The 17,723-nt window shown below is 49.1% G+C and overlaps 2 long non-coding RNA genes across 2 annotated transcripts; both read left to right on the top strand.

Annotated features, from left to right (window-relative positions):
- Window positions 1-489: 489 nt before the first annotated feature.
- On the top strand, window positions 490-1,361 carry LOC148218123 (uncharacterized). The gene is made up of 3 exons (XR_015800586.1): window positions 490-587; window positions 1,159-1,194; window positions 1,319-1,361. It is a non-coding gene; the product is annotated as an uncharacterized LOC148218123 (long non-coding RNA).
- A 390-nt stretch (window positions 1,362-1,751) lies between these two features.
- LOC148218124 (uncharacterized) lies at window positions 1,752-2,048 on the top strand. The gene is made up of 2 exons (XR_015800587.1): window positions 1,752-1,820; window positions 1,913-2,048. It is a non-coding gene; the product is annotated as an uncharacterized LOC148218124 (long non-coding RNA).
- Window positions 2,049-17,723: the final 15,675 nt, after the last annotated feature.

Raw genomic sequence — 17,723 nt, forward strand, 5'->3', positions numbered from 1 at the left:
GTCCCCAGAAGAGGGGGTCAGTCCATCTCCTGTTTCCCCGTGGGGCAGGAGGATGAACAGTGGCAATTCTGCTCAGACCCACTGGGTGAGTGGCTGGGGTCAGCTCTGGGGTGTCTGGAAGGAAAAACCCTTGGAGAGGAGGGGTACCGGGAGATGGGGGGTGTGGGGCTGGGGGCTGTTGGAGGATGGATTGTGTTGGAGTGGGGGTGTCCCCACAGGGTCCCCAGCTGCCTTTGGATCCCTGCCTGCCCCCCTCGGCCCCCCGGGTGCCCGGTCCCCTCCAGGGGCAGCTGCCCCGTGCAGGAAGCTGCAGGGATGCGGGGAGCGGGGCTGGATCCGTGCCACAGCCGGGATGGACTCTGTGCCAGGGCTGGGCTTGTGGCCAGGGCTGGGGGCTGTGCCAAGCCGGGCTTTGGCCTGGGGGCTGTCAGGGAGGGCGCAGGGAGGAGTCCCGGCAGGGATAAAGGTGCTCCTGCCCTGCTGCAGCCTCAGCCAGCGCTGCCCAGTGCGAGAGGAAGATGAAGGTGGCTGTGCTCAGCGTGGCCCTGCTCTTCTCCATCCTGCTGTGCCCCCCGGCACAGGCCAAGGTGAGGCACCAGACAAACGCTGTCCCCACACCCTGCCCTTTGTCCCCTCCCGTCCCACCCTTTGGGTTCCTTGAGGAATTCCGTCCCTGCTCCCTCCTCTGTGTCCTCTCCAGGGTCCTCAAACGCCTCCCATTGACCATTCCCGAAGCCTTTTCTTCCATGTCCCCCCCCCCGCAATAATTTCCTTTTCTCCCTGGCTACTGCAGCGGGGTCCCCTTCAAAAATGCCCTGACTCATGCCCCCTTCCCAAATCCTCTCTCGGTCCTGTCGCTTTTGTCCCCACCCATCCTCGTTCTTCTGTCCCCACCCAGCCCCTCCCTTGCATTCCCATGTCCCTACCCTGCAATTCCTTTCTCCTCCCCTGTACCTCACACCGAGCCCCTTCCCCAGACCCAGCCCAGTCCCTTGGGCCCTCCATTGACCCCAGTTCAGTGTCTTTGGCTCTCCCTCCACCTCAAACAGATCTCCTTGGAGGCCCTGAATTCCCACCCCATCACCTCCACCCTGCTCCCTGTCCCCCCACAGCCCCACTGGATCTAATCCAGGTTAAAGTTTTGTTCTTGTTTCCCAGGCGCTCCTGGAAGGAACCCAAGATGATCTGCGGGAGGTGAGTGGGGTGCTGGGATTGGAGGGCATTCCCTCTGGGAATTTGGGGACAGTTGTTTCCCCCCATCCTTTGCTGGCACCGGGGCCATCCCAGTGCCCAGCGAGGTCTCCTGGTCTCTTTGCAGATTGATGTAGAAGATGTCGCGATCCTGGAGACGCCTCTGGTGGGTACCACGAGTTCTGGCAGTGTCAGACCCTCCCCTTGCATGGCCACCACACCCCAGACCATCCCAGTTTGTCCCAGCACAGCCCAGTGAACCCATACTGACATCCCAGACAACTCCCCTGCTCCACAGATCCCCCCCAGAGCGCCCCTTTCCCAGGCCCCCATTGCATTCCCATCCCTGTTCCCCCAGCACCCCCCTGGGTGACCCAGGACGCAGCCCCTGCCCCAGCTGTGCCTCTTGGCAGGACCCAAGGGCTTCTGGGCAGGAGCGCAGCAGCTCCTGCCCCCCATTTCCCCCCACAGGCCCCTTCCCCAAGGACCCCTGTTCTTTCCCCACCTCCCAGTGCAGCCCAGTGCCCCCAGTGTGTCTCTAATGCTGTGTTTGTCCCCAGCCCCCTCTTGTTGAGAAGCTGGAGGCTCTTCTGCGGCAGAAGCGCCTGGCTGCCTCTCTGGGTGTCTAGGTGAGCCGTGCCTGCAGGGAGAGGGGTGGGGACAGGGCCCCTCTCATTTCCCAGTGGGCACCAGAGGTCACCTTCTGGGTTTGGATTTTTAGGACTGCAAGCTGTGGGGACACCGGTGTCCTGATCCCCTCTGGTGGCATGAGGAGATGATCATCCCTGGAGGAACCCCTTGAACCCTTTGAGCCCAGGGCCATTTCCCCTGAATAATCAATAAACCCTTTGAGCAAAGCTTTGCTCTGTGTCCGTGTGTATTTTACAAACAAAAACCGCCCAAATCTCCAAGAGGTTTCCCCCAGAGGTGTTGTCTTGTCCATGTGTCCATCTGCACATCCTGTCACTCTGTCACTGTCACCTCCCCACATCTCTGACCCTGCTGGCACCTCCCAGATTGGCACTGAACTCCTCCCTCCCACTCCCCACCATCAGGAATGACCATGGGAGGGAGCTCAGACCAGGAGCACCCAGGCCAGGCATGGATAAGGAGCACCTGGCAGAGGCAGGGAGAATCCCCCATTCCAGGGGGTTGTGGGGTGCAAGGGGGGCACCTGTGTCCCCTCCCAGCCCCAGGGCTACAAACCAGGGAGGAGATGCCTCTGCTGCCTCAGCTCAATCACTTCCCTCTGGCCAAGTCTCCAGCTGCAGCACAACCTCTAGAGGAGACTTTCCACAAGGAAGACACAAGGAAGGAATTGTTTCTTCCCTCTCCCTCATCCCTCCCCCTCGTGCTGATTTTCTTGTCATCTCTTATCAAAACCAACAGAAAAGCGTCTGCAATGAGGTATTTCTGAGGGTGAGTTCCTAAATCAGGCCAAAGGAAGGATTTCAGCCAGGGCAAAAGTGAGAAACGTGGGATTTGGTCAGGTAGTTTAGAACATGAGAATTTCTAAACACTGGAAATCCAGAGGCTACTAAAGCAGAGTTTGCAGTTGGAATGGTCCATTATCCATTATCCTCCCTCTTTCCACTGCTCATTTGTCACATCCCAACTCCCGAGGAGCAGATTATGGAAAGCAGACCTGCAGGGAGTGGTGGAGGCTTAAACCCAGAGAGAGAGTGAAACCCGGAGAGAAAATAATTCCAGTTGTTTTCTTGATCATAACTGTTGGAACCCTGGACACTGAGAGTTTTAGACTTTCTGTGCTGACAGACACTGACCCACAAGAAAATACAGTTTTTGACCTGAGGCTGTGGAGAAGGCTTCCAAAATTGAATGATAAAACTGGGATCACTGGTGTGAAGTTTAAATAAAAGTGTGTAATATCAGATGGTGGAAATTTTGGAATCTAGGGTTTTAGAATATAGTAATATGTAGAAGGCAAGAGGGAGGTTTCTTTCTTTTTCACCTTCTTCTTCATGGGTCTAGGTGGGATCTTGTTTAATTGGATAGGCAATTCCTCGTTGCAGGTCACAGGTGATTGGTTATTGGTTTAAAAGTAAAAATAATTTTGGTGTTCATTCTTAATTGGACAGTTAGGCCTTAAAAGGCCTTGTAAAGACAGAGATACATCACCATTTTTAGCTTGTTAGCTAGACGTGCTGTAGAATTCACTGTAATTTAGATAAAAATTAATAAACATCTGAGTCTGAACACAACATACCGTCTCTTGAGCTTTTAATTCTAACTCTGGCAGAGGAAGAAAAAGAAGACAAAATGCAATATTAACAACCAGAAATAGCTCTGTACTCCATATGCAATATTCAGATGATGAGGCATATTGCTCGTTTTTAATGCCAAATGTCAGTACTTTGCAAATTGTTCCTGGATTAAAAAAAACCACAGGCCAATAACTGACCCAGTTTGGCTCCTGTATCAGAAATCATTAAACCAAGATGTGTTCCCCTGCAGCTGAGAAGGCCGTTGGATTCCTTTTGTTCTGCTTTTGTCCTGAGTTCGTGACTTCAGATGAACTGGAAGGGTCCTGGCACCACAGAATGTGGCTGCAGTGACAAGACTCAACCCCCCAAGTCACCATTAAATGCACTCGATCCACAGCTCCCATGGCCCAGCAGCAATTCCTGCCTCTGCCCCCTGCTCTGGGTCAGCCTGACGGGCTCGGCTCTGGTGTGCAGGGCTGGCTCCTGCAGGACACAGCGCTCGGAGCCGCTCTGTGTCCCGCAGCTTCGGCATCTCCGGCGCCGCTCCATTCCCGCTCCGCCGCCGTTCCCTTCGGCATCTCCAGCACTGCTCCCAGAACAGCTGCCAGGCCTGTTCCACTCTTTATCCACCCATTTGCCATTGATGCTCCACTGAATCACGGAATCACAGAATTGGGGTTGGAAAAGACCTTTGAGATCATCCAGTCCAACCAATGACCCAACACCACCTTGTCACCAGCCCATGGCACTGAGTGCCACATCCAGTCTTTCCTTAAACACCTCCAGGGATGGTGACTGTTGGATCCCAGAAACCTGGGAGTTTTGAACTTTCTGTGCTTTCTGATACTGACCCTCAGGAGAACACTGCTTTTGACTTGAGGCCTTGGAGAAGGCTTCCAAATATGAATAATAGAATTGGAGTCACGGGTTTCTTATTGGAATTAAAGTGTGTGATTTCACAGGGTGAAGGGTTTGGAATTTGGGGTTTTTAGAATATAGTAAGAAGTATGAAACAAGATGGAAGGTTTTAAGTGTTGTCTCTTTCTGTCTTCTTCATCCTTCTTCTTCATGGTTTCAGGTAGTAGTTTCTGGTTGGACAGTTATTGCTGCACAGTGGGTCACAGGAGTTTGGTTATTGAGTGAAAAGTATAAATAATATAGGTGTTAGTTCTTTATTGAACTTTTTAACTTTAAAAAACCTTGTAACTAGCTCAATACGCCTCCGTTTTGTTCACTTTTAGCTGGTGGCTAGACATGTTGCAAAATTCTCTGTACTTTAAATAAGATTTATTAAACAACCAAGCCCAAACTCGAGAAAATTCACCTCCTTCATGTTTTTAATCCTGACTCTGAGTAAAAACAAGAGAAAATGAAGACATGGCACTAATTAGGTGGTGCAGTTACCCCATTTACAAGTGAATCCAACACTTCCCTGGGCAGCCCATTCCAATGCCCAATCACTCTGTGAATAAATTTTTTCTAATGTTCAGGATAAACCTTCCTTTGGTGCAGTTAAGGCTGTGTCCTCTTGTCCTGTCCCTGTTCCCTACGAGAAGAGCTCAACCCCCACCTGGCTGCACCCTCCTGTCAGGGAGTTGTAGAGAGTGATGAGGTCTCCCCTGAGCCTCCTCTTCCCCAGGATAAACATTCCCAGCTCCCTCAGCTGCTCCTCACAGGACTTGTGTTCCACAGCTTCTCCCCTGTTGTTCCACAGCCACTGCTCCTGTTCCAGTGCAGCTGCAACCCCTCCAGTGGTGCTGCTCCCACTCCAGTGCTGCTCGTCTGTGACAATGAGGGGACAGGTGGAACTGTGGGGCCATTGTGTCACTGAGATACACATGACACTTTGGGGCTATTGTGACATTGAGGGATCATATGGAGCCCTGAGGCCATTGTCTCACTGAGGGGACACATGGAACACTGGGGCCATTGTGTCACTGAGGGGAAACATGGAACCATGATGCCATTGTGACACTGGTGGGCACATGAAAGCCTGGGGCCATTGTGTCACTGAGGAGAAACATGGAATCCTGAGGCCAGTGTCATGCTGAGGAAACAAATGGAGCCCTGAGGCCATTGTGACAGGAAGGGACACATGGAACCATTGGGCCATTGTGACATGGCAGGGTCTCTTGGAACCGTGGGACCATGGAGATAGTGAAGGGACACATGGAACCCTGGGCCATTGTGACACTAATGGGACATGTGGAACTTTGGGGATATTGCAACTTTGAGGGGACACATGGAACTGTGGGGCCCTTGTGACATTCAGGGTACACATGGAACTGTGAGACATTGTGACACCTCAGGGCCTCTTGAAACTGTGGGACCATTGTGACACTGAGAGGTCACATGGCACGCTGGGGCCATTGTGACACTACAGGGCCTCCTGGAACAGAATGGACATTGTGACATTGAGGGGACACGTGGGACTGTGGGGACATTGTGACACTCAGGGGTCACATGGAACCGTGGGGCCATGGTGACACTCCAGTGTCTTGTGGAATCCAGAGGTCCCTGTGATTCTGTGGGGCCTCAAGGAACCAAGGATCCATTGTGATCCCAGAAGGCCTTGTCGTTCTCCACGACTTCATGGAACTGAGGGGACACTGGGACACTGTGGGGTCTCTTGAATCCAAGAATCCATTGTGAGACTTTTGAGATTTGGGGAAAGAAAGTAACTCTGTGACACTTGGGCATCTTGTGGAATCCAGAGGCCCCTATGGTTCTGCGGGGATTTTTGGAACCAAGGGGCCATTGTGATGCCTCAGGGCCTTATGGTGTCCACAGATCATTATGACATTGTGGGGTCTCCTGGAACGAAGGATCCATTTTGACTTTACAGGGCCTCATGGAGCCAAGGGTGACAACATGAGACCTCACAACAGAAAGGAGGGACCCTCTGTGCTGGTTTTGCACATTTGATATTTTGTGAGAAGGGAAGAAGTCACCCCTGGAAATTATTTTTTTTTACAAGAGCTGCTAAGAGCTTCCTCCATGTCTGACAAAATCTAATCAGTGATTAGTTTTGAGAACTGACAACCTGTTAAACCACTGAAAAAGCTGTGCAGCCAGAGTGGCCACACTGTCCTGGCTGGGCCCCTTGAAAATCCTGGCACAGCCCCCCAGAATTCTCCACTGTAAACAGCTCTGGCCACCACCCAGCAGGGATCATATGATTATCTGCAGGCCTTGGAACAAGATATTATCTCTTTCACTGTACAGATGAGACTTGCAGACCTTCAATTCTCTCTCGAGTGAGACAACAGGACAGAGTGAAGACACGTAGAGGAACAACATGTGGACCCCAAGGTTAGAGAAGTAGAATTTAGGTCCCAGATGGGAGGGATTGAGGAGATGCCTGACTCTTGGGCTGAAATCCTCTTCTAAGTCTATGGGAAAGTTACGTCAGACTCCATTTCCCTGTAACTTTTTGAAAAGCACGTGGAGGATGAAGTGTTCAAATTGTAGGCATGAGCAAAAGCATCCATGCTGAACAAGCAGATATTGAAGTAGCTTGAACAGAGAGAGATGAGAGTAATGAAGACCCTTTACCCCAGGGAAGAAGAAGAGAACCTCTGTTCCCAGAGATGAAGATGATCTCAGAGACAGATGAAGAGAACCTTTGCTTCTGAGCAGCTCATCCTTAAAAGTGTACCCCATTAGCCAAAGATTGAGCCCTCAAAAACAATTGTGGGGAAAGCTGTAGGTCGAGGGGAAGGACTTTTACAAAGTGATGAGATTTCCATTCTCCTGGGCAGCTGATGCACTGTGACTTTGAAGCCACGAGAGAATTGTCTCTTGTGGAGAAGTCTCCATAGCATGACAAAAGAGACTCCTCTCCCTAAGTGAACTGGAAAAAGACCATTTTAGAGATGGTAAACTGGCTGAATTGTTCCTGCACATTGCCAGTGGGAAAGAAAAGAAGGTGTGGAGGGAGGAGAAGTGTTCTGAAGGTTTTATTCTGATTCTTATAATTCTTTTAGTTCTGTTAATAAAGTTCTTTCTTTTATACCCTTTAAAGTTTGAGCCTGCTTTGCCTTCCTCCTAATCCTATCTCACAGCAGGAAATGAGTAAATAATTCTAGTGGAAGATTTGGCCAGCACTAAACCTGTAGTAGCTAACAGCTGGCCTGGAGGCCTTCCAGTTATAACTAATCCCAATTGTAATTTTATAATGTAAATAATTTTATAACTACCGTAATGATATAACTTGAGCAGTCTGGGCTGTTGGGGAGCAGGTCTAGGCCATCTGGGACACGGGCAGCCATTGGCCAGTTAGCCAGGTGGCAACTAATTTAGCCAAGCAGAGCTAACCGTGCAGACTTCAAAGGCTATATAGGGAGAACAGCCCTCAATAAAAGTTGGTTTTTGTTGCACGAACACAGAGTTTTTTGTCATCGCTTCTGTCTCAACTGCAATGAGTGGTGACCCCGATGTGATAGGCAATAGCCCGGCTGTGGGGATAGTGGTGGAGATGGAACCCCAGTGGGGGAAGGTGACTGGGAAGAGCTGCCAGCAGTCGAGAGCTGTGGAGGTCCAGACCTTGTAAATAGAAGAACCTGCTGGGGACCCTTGTAAATAGAAGATTCTTACAAAAAGAAGAAGCAGATGGAGATACAGGAATGTGATTTTCCAGAGAAGAAATAGAAGGGGCTCAGAGCCATAGACTGGACACAGCTGCCAGAGCTGCAGCAGAGACACCATGGGCAATGCCCACCAGGGAAGTGGCCGGTCAAATTTGGATGTTTCTGCCACTCCTTCCCAGTCAGGCTCTCCTCAGCCTCCAGCAGAGACAATTCCTGAGATCCTCCCATCACCCTGGCAATGGACACAGGATCTGTCCCCACATGTCCCAATGGCATTAGGGTACACTGTGAACCAGGATCAACACTCTGTATTTCTGTGGCTCTGACGTGCCAGGACATTGGATCCACACCATCCAAAAGATGGTGGGCAGGGCCCCTCTAGCCCTGGTTATTATTTCTTTCCTTATGATACATGCTGGAGGTTCCTTCAGGGGGATCTGACAGATCATCCTCCCTTCTGTAGTACCTGGCACCTCAGTCATGGGAGGCTGAGGCTACCTTCACTTTATCAGAGCTCCCTCGCTTTGTGTTTCCCTCCCTGAGCTGACAAACCCGTGCTGCCAGGACAGAAGTGGGTCTCCCATCCCACCTTCTCATGTCTTCCCCATGGCCACGCAGAAAGAACCACAGGTCAGCTCATGGGGTACCCTCTCTCTAGCTGGGGCATATTGGGCTCTGACTTTGGGGCCTGTGACTCGCACTGGTGCTGCAATGATCTTCCTCATCTCCTCCCTTATCTCCTCTTTAAAATCCTCTTTGAGTTCCTTAATCACAGCAGAGACAAGAGCCTGCATTGGGCCATTGATCATATTCTCATAATTTCTAAGCTTGTTGGCAACAGAACCCACTGTCTCTCAGTTGTTATCAGCATTAATTGTTGCAATAAAGGTGGTGTATTGAGATGGCCCCAGGTTTGCCAGATTCCACAACATCTGCCCTGTGCACCTGACCTTGTCAGGGTCATTGTCATGCTGTCCATCCCTCCCAAAGAGCACCTCCAGTACTGCCACTTCTCTCAGCTCTTGGATCCCTTCCTCAAGAGTCTTCCAAGGCATTCTATGGTGGTTCTCCTGCATTCTCTCTCTGTGGACAAACTTCTCTCTCACACTCATTAAAAGTCACTCCCAGAGGGAAAGGAGGCCTGGCTCCCTTACAAATACCTGGTCCACACCTGAGTCCTGGGTCAAGGATCCCAAATTCCTTGCCTCAGTACCATCCAGTTGGACGCCTGTACCCATAAGGTCCCAGACCCAAAGTAACCAAGTTTTAAAAGCCTCACGGCCCCATCATACAATGTATTTTTACAGATTACAGAGACTTTCATATGACTGGGACTCAGTGTTCTCAACCTCTGTCTCCCCTCTGGTTGTGAGGGTCCTCCTTTCTTATCTTTATCATCTATGTGCTTTGTTCTCATCTTAGATTTCTTTGTTTCCACAGGGGTGACTATTGCTGGCTCAAGTGCTCTTGCAGTACATTTGGAACCTGGACAGATGTCTGTGAGTCCCACTGCTGCACCATCAGACTCTCCCTCTTAAAGCCAGGGGGAGGGTTTCTCACCAGCTGGGGAAAGGTACTCCTTCAGCATCTGGCTCATCTCATACATCTCATTCACTGTAACCCCTACCCACTCTGGGTGGTTTCTTTCTCAAGTGGGCTATGGGGCAAGGTCAGGCTCTGAGGCAGGGTTAGGCTTTGGGGTAACATCCCTAGTCTCTGGAACAGGGTCAGGCTCTGCAGCAGCATCCCAATTTCCTGGGGTTGTTATCCAAGTCAATGTTCCCTTGTCTCTGAATGTTAAACAGAACAGGCAGATTAGCAACACCAGCCACTCTATGATATCATTAGAATTTAGAGTGGATTTGAGCTCCTTGAAAACAGGTGGGGTGGACCTAAACAACTGGGTGACGGGTTGGGAGAAAATTTCCCCTGCTGTCACTTCCTCACAGTAAGTACCATTATTGTAGTAACCCCCAAAACACACAGTTAGAGTGCAATAGCTCTGAATCCATGTACTTAGCTTCCAGAGAGAGTTAAAAATCCATGAATTCCTCACCTTATCAACCCACAAAATGAACTCTGTAATAGTCACAGTACCCTTGGTGATAGCACCCGTCTTGAGATAAGGGGGTGCAAGTGGGACAGATGTAGCAGTGACCACGTGCAGCCTGAGCCAGGGTAAGCTGGACAACATGGTGCCACCTAAAACACAAAATCAGGTCACTCAAGAACTGTTATTGCTTTTCCAGCCTTTCCACTCAATGCCCAGAGGTGGCACCATGGGTGCCAAAATCACTCCTGGTTTGAATAAAAGACAGATGTGTGCTAGGGAAAGCAGGGCCTTCCCTTGAAATGGAGGAAGTAAATCCCTCCCTCTGAATGAGTACAATTTTGAAATTAAGGGGCTCTCAGGCCAAGATATGAGGATAGGAACGACAGTTCTTTACTAGTATATCTAAGAAGGCAAACAGAATAACAACTCTGGAATTAACAAGAAGCAGAACAGGAACCCAGTTCCAGTCCTTCTGGGCCTCAGGCTCTTTTCCCCTGTGCTGCAGTCACCGTCACCGCTGGCAGTGAGCGCTGGCAGATTCCCGGTGGACGGGGCAGATGTGACGATCCCGGCACCTGCAGGGGCTGGGGGTGATGGCAGCTGTGTCCCAGATGGGAAGGGACGGAGGAGAGGCAGGATGCTGGGAAAACAGCAAGCTGAAGCAGGAGGGCGTCCAAGCAGGGCTGCGGGGTCCAAAACAGAGAGGCAGCTCCCGGCGTTGGGATGGTGGGGGGGTAGCAATGACCTTTCTGCTCCGAGAGCCAAAAGCGAGCGAGAGCCAGCAACTGCCCCCACCCTCCTTTACCCGCTTCCAATCTCACCGTGTTCCCCCTTTCCCTCCCCCCACCCTCCGAGAGAAACTCCCAAAAAACCAGGGAGGCTCTCCCTGGTGCTGGGACCCAACCATCAGTGCTTCTTAGCATGTCAATGGGAAAAAAATTCCACAGGCAGAGAGTAAAGGAAAAACCAAACCCCAACAGAGGCTTATCCAGTTCTTCACTGATTTGAGGTTTATCAGCTGTTGCAGACACTGGGATGATGGTACAATGTTTTAATGTTTGGTAATCATCTAATTTCACAAGTGTTTTTAATTATATCTCTTATCGGAAATGTTTTGGATTGTTGTATCAGAATTATTCCCAATTACTGTAAGTTTTGCTTTTACTACATGTATTGTTTTGTTTTGAACTTCCCTTCATGTTCATGGCAAGAGTCATGCATGCTGTTTTTAAAACAAGGAAGGGGGAATTAGCTCCTAAATATTTATATATTTATAAATTTTTTTTGCAATATTTATACCAAAAAAAGGTAAAATATTTTTATGTAAGGCTCTTCAATTGAAGGTACAATGACAAAGTCTAATTAATTCATTAACTTAAGGAGAAGGTATGCATGTGTTTTTATCATCAACAAGTTCAAAGTAGTCACCTGTTTACTCAGCCAAATATCAATTGCCTCCAAGAAAATGCAGCCCAGTGAGAAGAAAAAGAACCTAATCACCATGCAGCCTTCATGGCCATAACAAAACCAGAAGTAGGACTGCCAAGACATGGCTGTGTCTGGAAATTTACAGGCAAATTGCCAACAAAAGCCCTGTGTCATCATCATTCCTACTAACCTTCTTCAGTTATTCCCTGTTCCAGGATCCAAGAGCACATTCAGTGATGTCAAAAATCAACATTTCCAGCTAATGGACTATTTGGACTTGAAAACAATGGTCATTTATTCCCATTTGCCTAGGAGACATTGGACATTATTCTTTTTTTTTCTCATGTTGTGAAACCCTGTGTCAATGACATGATAGAATTTGCTAAGTTTTGTTGATTGTAATCGGTCTTTTGTGTATCTTACCCATATCTAAGAGATAACCAGTGATAACCTTAATGAGATAACACCCTCACAAGAGAGAGCTATTTTATCATCAGAACATATGAGCCTTCTTTGAATTAAAAAAAAGGATGAGATGTTGCAGTCAGGTATTATAAATTCTAAAAGAAAGGCTTCATAAAATCAGGTCTTGCTCTCTGCTAATTAATAGCTAGCCTGTCACTTCTTCTATGTGCAGCTAAGTTACTTGCTTGTTCCCATGTGAAAACAATCTTAAGCTTGAAAACAATTAACACAACAAGCTATTCTGGTAAGAGAACCATTTGCACCTGCAAGAAATAAGAAATCTGTCGTGCTGGGGACAAGGACGTTCATTCCCTTCCAGGAGCCCAATGCCCGGCTGGGGCTCCAGGGCAGGGGGTCCTTGAGCAGCTGCCCCAGAACCTCCGCCAGGGTCTCCCAGCGCAGCCGGAGCCGCTCGGCCTGGGGTCCCCAAAGGCCTCAGCGAGCCCCAAGTCCCTGCCAGGAACCCTCAACTCCCTCCAAGCCAGCATCCCCCACAGCCCCTGCAAGTTCCCCCCATGGCACCGGCCGTGGCCGTGTCCCCACATGTCACTGGCCATGTCCCACCATGTCCTCACCCATGGCTGTGTCCCCACCATGTTTCCATCCCTGTCACTGTCCCCCACATCTCCATCCATGCCTGTGTCCCCCCATGTCCCCACGAATGGCCACATCCCCCTCCATGTCCATGTGTCCCCATGTCACTCTTCATGTCTGTGTCCCACCATGTCATTGTCCCTCCATGTCCCCACCCATGTCTCAGTTCAGTGTCTTTATTTTTACCCCAGGGTTGGATGTTTTAAAGGGATGAAGAGAAATGAAAAGCAAATCAAGGCCAAAATAAAACTATTTCCATGTCTGTGTGAGCTGAGGATTCACGTGCTTGGGAGAGAGGGAAGAACATTTTTGGAGGAGTTTCCACCCCACTGTCTCCAAAATCTTGGTCTTTGCTCCAGTCCATCACCATTTGGCTGCAGAAGACACCCCTGGGCAATAGGAAATCAAAATCCTGGAATCACTGAGGTTTGATGTAGTGGTTTTGGTTTATTCATGTGAAACTTTTTTTGTGGTGAGAGACGATTAAGAAGTAGACAAAAAACAGGTTTAACTTTAAATGGTAGAAAGAGAAATTTTATTGCTAGAAACCATAAGAAATATAAAGTTAGAATAAAACTTTAGACTACTTTTTTTTCTTCCACACTTTTTTTTTTTTTATACTGGAAACATAGAAAAACAAATCAGGTATTCCATCTTTAAAATAGTTTTTCACTAATTTACTTGAAAGAGGAGACTATTTTTTAGTCTATGGAGATTTCATCACAACAAACATTTTTCTTGTGGTTTGGATGTTACAGTGATTAAGAGAATGGAAATCTGATTACTATCTAAAAACCCTTTATTCAGACTAACAGTTTTTCTCACAACTTTTATTAAGGACTATTAATTTATGAGGCACACTTTAAGGATTATAATAGTTTTAAGAAAAGCTTACTTTATTTTTGAGTACAGTGGTTTTTTGCTTTTCTTTTTTTTCTGGGGAACATCAGAGGGATCTTGATTATTTAAACTTACGAGATTACAGCAATTTTAACGTGTGTTTAATATTACTGCATTGGTTTATATTTACAGTTAGAACAGTAATATTCACTTCGTAATATTTTTATATGTTATAGAGGAAACAAGAGGTTTTTCGCCATATTTTTAAAAAGGCAGTTCTTTTGGATTTGACATTTCTTTTTGTTTGATTTTGATGTTTTTATATTGTTTCTGTGTGTATTACTTGTATTACTTTTTTATTTATATTTAGGAGAGAGAGAATAAAGTATCTGTAAAGATTTATTCTGGGCATTGAAAGAGTTAATACCTTGCCCGGGCAGAAGAGGGTTTTTTGATTTTTCCCAGGTTGGGCAGTCGGAGTTATTTACAATAAAGAGTCTTTCAAGGCCACGCTGGGGCCTGGGTGAGGACTGTAGGGTTTAGTCAGAGGAGCCGTGATGAGTTTCTGGTTTCATGGCTGTTCTCCAGCGCCTGCTGCACTCAATTCCAGCCACGGGCCGGGGGTTCTTCCTCCACCCTGCCCAGCAGGGCACCACCAGAAGAGAGGATTGAACACAGAAGAGCCAAATCCGCCCGCGCAGCCCCCGCCGAGCCCGAGCGGCGGCCGCCGGGGCCCTGCTCCCGAGAGCGCTGCGAGGAGATGGTGGCGCTGGAGCGGGCCGAGGAGCGCATGGCCGAGCTGCAGCAGGAGAAGGGCAGCCTGCGGCAGCTGCTGGAGGACGTGCGGGCCGCCCTGCAGAGCAGCGATGCGCGGTGCCCGGCGCTGCGGCTGAGTCCGGGCCGGCTTCTGCACCGCGCTCCCGGCGGCGGCTCGGGTGGCCCCAAGCGCTTCAGGAGAGATGATGCTCTCGGAAAGTCAGTGTTTAGAACCCCTCCACCTCCGGACTGACACCGAAGTTGCTCGTTCATCCTCGGCATTAACTTTCCAGTAAAGTTTAGTTACAAGGGAGGCTTTTAGGAGAAATGTATGGCATCGGTGTGCCATTAAATATGTTTGTGATGAGCACTGTTCAAAGTGTAGGGGAGTTCAGCTTAACAAACCCACGTGTACAATGCTGCTGCTGCTTCTCCTGTACGTGTAGCCAGGATGTGCTGATAGCAGATGCTGGGTATGCACTGCTGCAGGGTTTTTCCAGAAGTAAGAAAGAACTTTGGGATTCTTCCCTGCACAAGCACATGCAGTGCCTCAGTCATAAGTGCCTCAGAAATAGCAGAAGTGTGTCTTCTTCAGAGTGTGGTCATAAGGGTTCAGAGTTGGAGCCAGTTCTGCGGGCAGGCTGATGAATAGTCTGGGGCTCCTCTGCAGAGCCCCATTCATTCTGGGGCTGCTTTCTGCTGGTCCTGCTGGACTGGCTCGAGTGAAACACACACCCAATTAACAGCAGTTAAATTACTCTGGCATGAAACAGTGGGGAACAGGCAGAGCAGTGAAGGGCAGCATGGACCAGTTGTTCTGGCAGGTCTGACGAGGTCTGGTTTGATACAGCACTCACAGAACTCTGCTCCACCTGTGACACTTCCACTTGCAGTAGATGACTGTTCCTCTTCACTATATCCAGCAAGGCAGGTCAAAGACACTTTTACCATTTTCATCTTCAAAAGGGAGAAGAAATCAGCAGCAAACATGAAGTAACCAGTCAGAGCTCCTGGGCAGAAACAAAAGAACAAAGAGTGATGGAAAAAAACAGGTGGAGCAGGGATCCTTATCTGTGTGGGAGATATCCTCTGCTAATGGGCCATCTGTTAAAACCAGGTGGGGCAGTGTTCTTTATCTTTTCCACAACCCATCCTTCCTCCAGGAAGATATCTTCTGTTAATGGGCCATTGAGTGCCACTGCATGACTGATAAAATTCCATCATCCCATTGGGAGATGCTCCAGCCAGGGGGAGGAGCCAAGCCTTTCCTACCTAGATAAAATCTGAGATTTGGAACACCAAGGCAGCCCTTACCCACTGGTTTCCAGAGGACAAGAGCTACCAGACCTTTCTACAGCATCACTACTACAACAAGACCACTTCATCGGGACTGCTACCACCGCCCTAACTAGCGGGGAGTCAGGTTGTATTCTGATTCTGTCAATTGTTTTCTTTTCTACTGTTGCATGTATTTTAATTCTCTTCTCTTTTTTTCCTATAAAATTGCATTTCTTACTTGGAGTCTCTCACTGGTTTTGCTTTCAAACCAGCACAATTTTGGAGGGTATTTTGGCTGAATCTTGATATTTGGGGAGTTTTTGATCCGTGTGTTAAAGTTTGGGGGATTTTGGTTGGGAATCTTGTTGTTTGGGAGGTTATTAGAGACACAAGATGCTCAATGACTTCCAGAGATGGACTTGGGCAAGGAGGAACACCCAGTTTATGGAGTTGTCTTCTTCTTATTTCCCCCTAAACCAGGAATTTTCATTCCCCAGGTGTGCAGGGATGGAGGAGGCAGAAAAGCCCCGGAGATCTCTCGCGAGGAGGGGCTGCAAACCCAGCCCAGGGAGCTGTGAGGAGGAAAGACCCTCCCTGAGCCGGGAAGGCGGCCGGAGATCCAGGCAGAGCTCAGAGCTGGTGGAGAAGCCTCATGGAGGGGAGAAGCCCCACAAGTGCTTGGAATGTGGGAAGGGTTTCAGCTACAGCTCCAAACTGATCCTACACCAGAGGATCCACACTGGGGAAAAGCCCTACGAGTGTGGGGAATGTGGGAAGGGCTTCAGCAACAGCTCCAGCCTGATCCGGCACCAGGTGATCCACACTGGGGAACGGCCCTACAGCTGCTTGGAATGTGGGAAGAACTTCGCATGGAGCTCTGACCTGAGAAAACACCAGCGCATCCACACAGGAGAGAGGCCCTACGAATGTCCCAAGTGTGGGAAGAGGTTTCAGACCAGCTCCAATCTCCTCCTACATGAGCGGATTCACACAGAGGAGAGGCCCTTCCGCTGCCCCGACTGCCGGAAGACATTCAACCGCAACGACAACCTCATCAGGCACCAGCGCATCCACACTGGGGAGAGGCCCTACGAGTGTCCTGAGTGTGGGAAGAGCTTCTCACAGAGCTCTCACTTGACTCAGCACCAACGGAGTCACCACTAAGGGAAGCCCTGTGAGTGCCCCGAGTGTGGGAAGAGCTTCGTGCTCTGCTCCAGCTCCATCCCCCATGGGAGGATCGGTGTTGGATGATCTCCAGTGACCCCCGTTGGGCAGAGCCCTGGTGATCCGTGGTCCTGGTGACCCCACTGGGTGGGGGGAGGTTGTTGGAGAGATTTCTCTCTCTTTTCCTTCTTTTGTTATGATTTGATTGTTAATAAATTCCCTCGCTGTGCCCAGGCTGTGTCTGTGACACCCATTTTGCTGTTTGCTGTGTTTGCTCGTCCTATCTTAATCTGATCCTGGAGCTCCTGGTTAAACTTCCCTTGCAGCTGGAGAGGCAGGGTCAATGGCTTTGGTGGGTGCCTGGCATCGGGCCAATGTCACCCAGGCCATGGGCACCCCTGAGATCCCAGTGTGGGGATGCATTCCCCCACTCCTAGAGAAAGTGCCCACCCAGACTGAGGCCAGGATGAAACATGGTTATGACTGGAGCCCACTCTCTTGTGACCCTGCCAGCAGAAATCCAAAAGGAGACCTTTGAGCTCTCCTGGGCCACCGTGTGCTGTGACCAGCAGTCTCCCTCTGAGGGGCCTCTCAGAGCCAGCAAACCCTCGGCTTTGCTGTGCCTGGAGAATCACTGAAACACGACGTGTCCTGGGCCCATACCCTCACTGCTCAAGGCCCCATCCTTCGGCCAGTGGGAGATGCAAAAACATCTGAAGGGAGGATTTCACTGAGCTCTGGGGGGAATTGCCTGCACTGACTGTTCCTGTCTGTGTGTGTGCCCCTGCACATATGCTATAGCACATCTGGGAGAAATACAGCTTTCCTAGATGTGGAAGTACCTTGGATATCTAAGTTAGGCCTGTAAGCAAGGTTCAGTTATAGTTATGAACATACTTAAATGCTGTTAAATGCTAAGTGTTTTGCTAAGTTCTTAAATGTAAGTCATAAGTGTTGTTATTGTATTAAGTTGCTAAGTACAACTTGGAAGTTACAGCTGTAAGTTAGGTTAAATGCTGTTAAGTGTTATTGCTCTGTGGAATTGTTAATGTTAAGTTCTAAGTTAAGTTAGGTATAAGTTTGGTGTTGTTCGTCTGTTGAATTGCTAGGCCTAAGGTATAAGTTAAGTTACAAATTAAG

This window comes from Sturnus vulgaris, unplaced genomic scaffold, assembly GCF_052056855.1.
Source record: "Sturnus vulgaris isolate bStuVul1 unplaced genomic scaffold, bStuVul1.hap1 Scaffold_195, whole genome shotgun sequence".
NCBI classification, from domain to species: Eukaryota; Metazoa; Chordata; class Aves; order Passeriformes; family Sturnidae; genus Sturnus; species Sturnus vulgaris.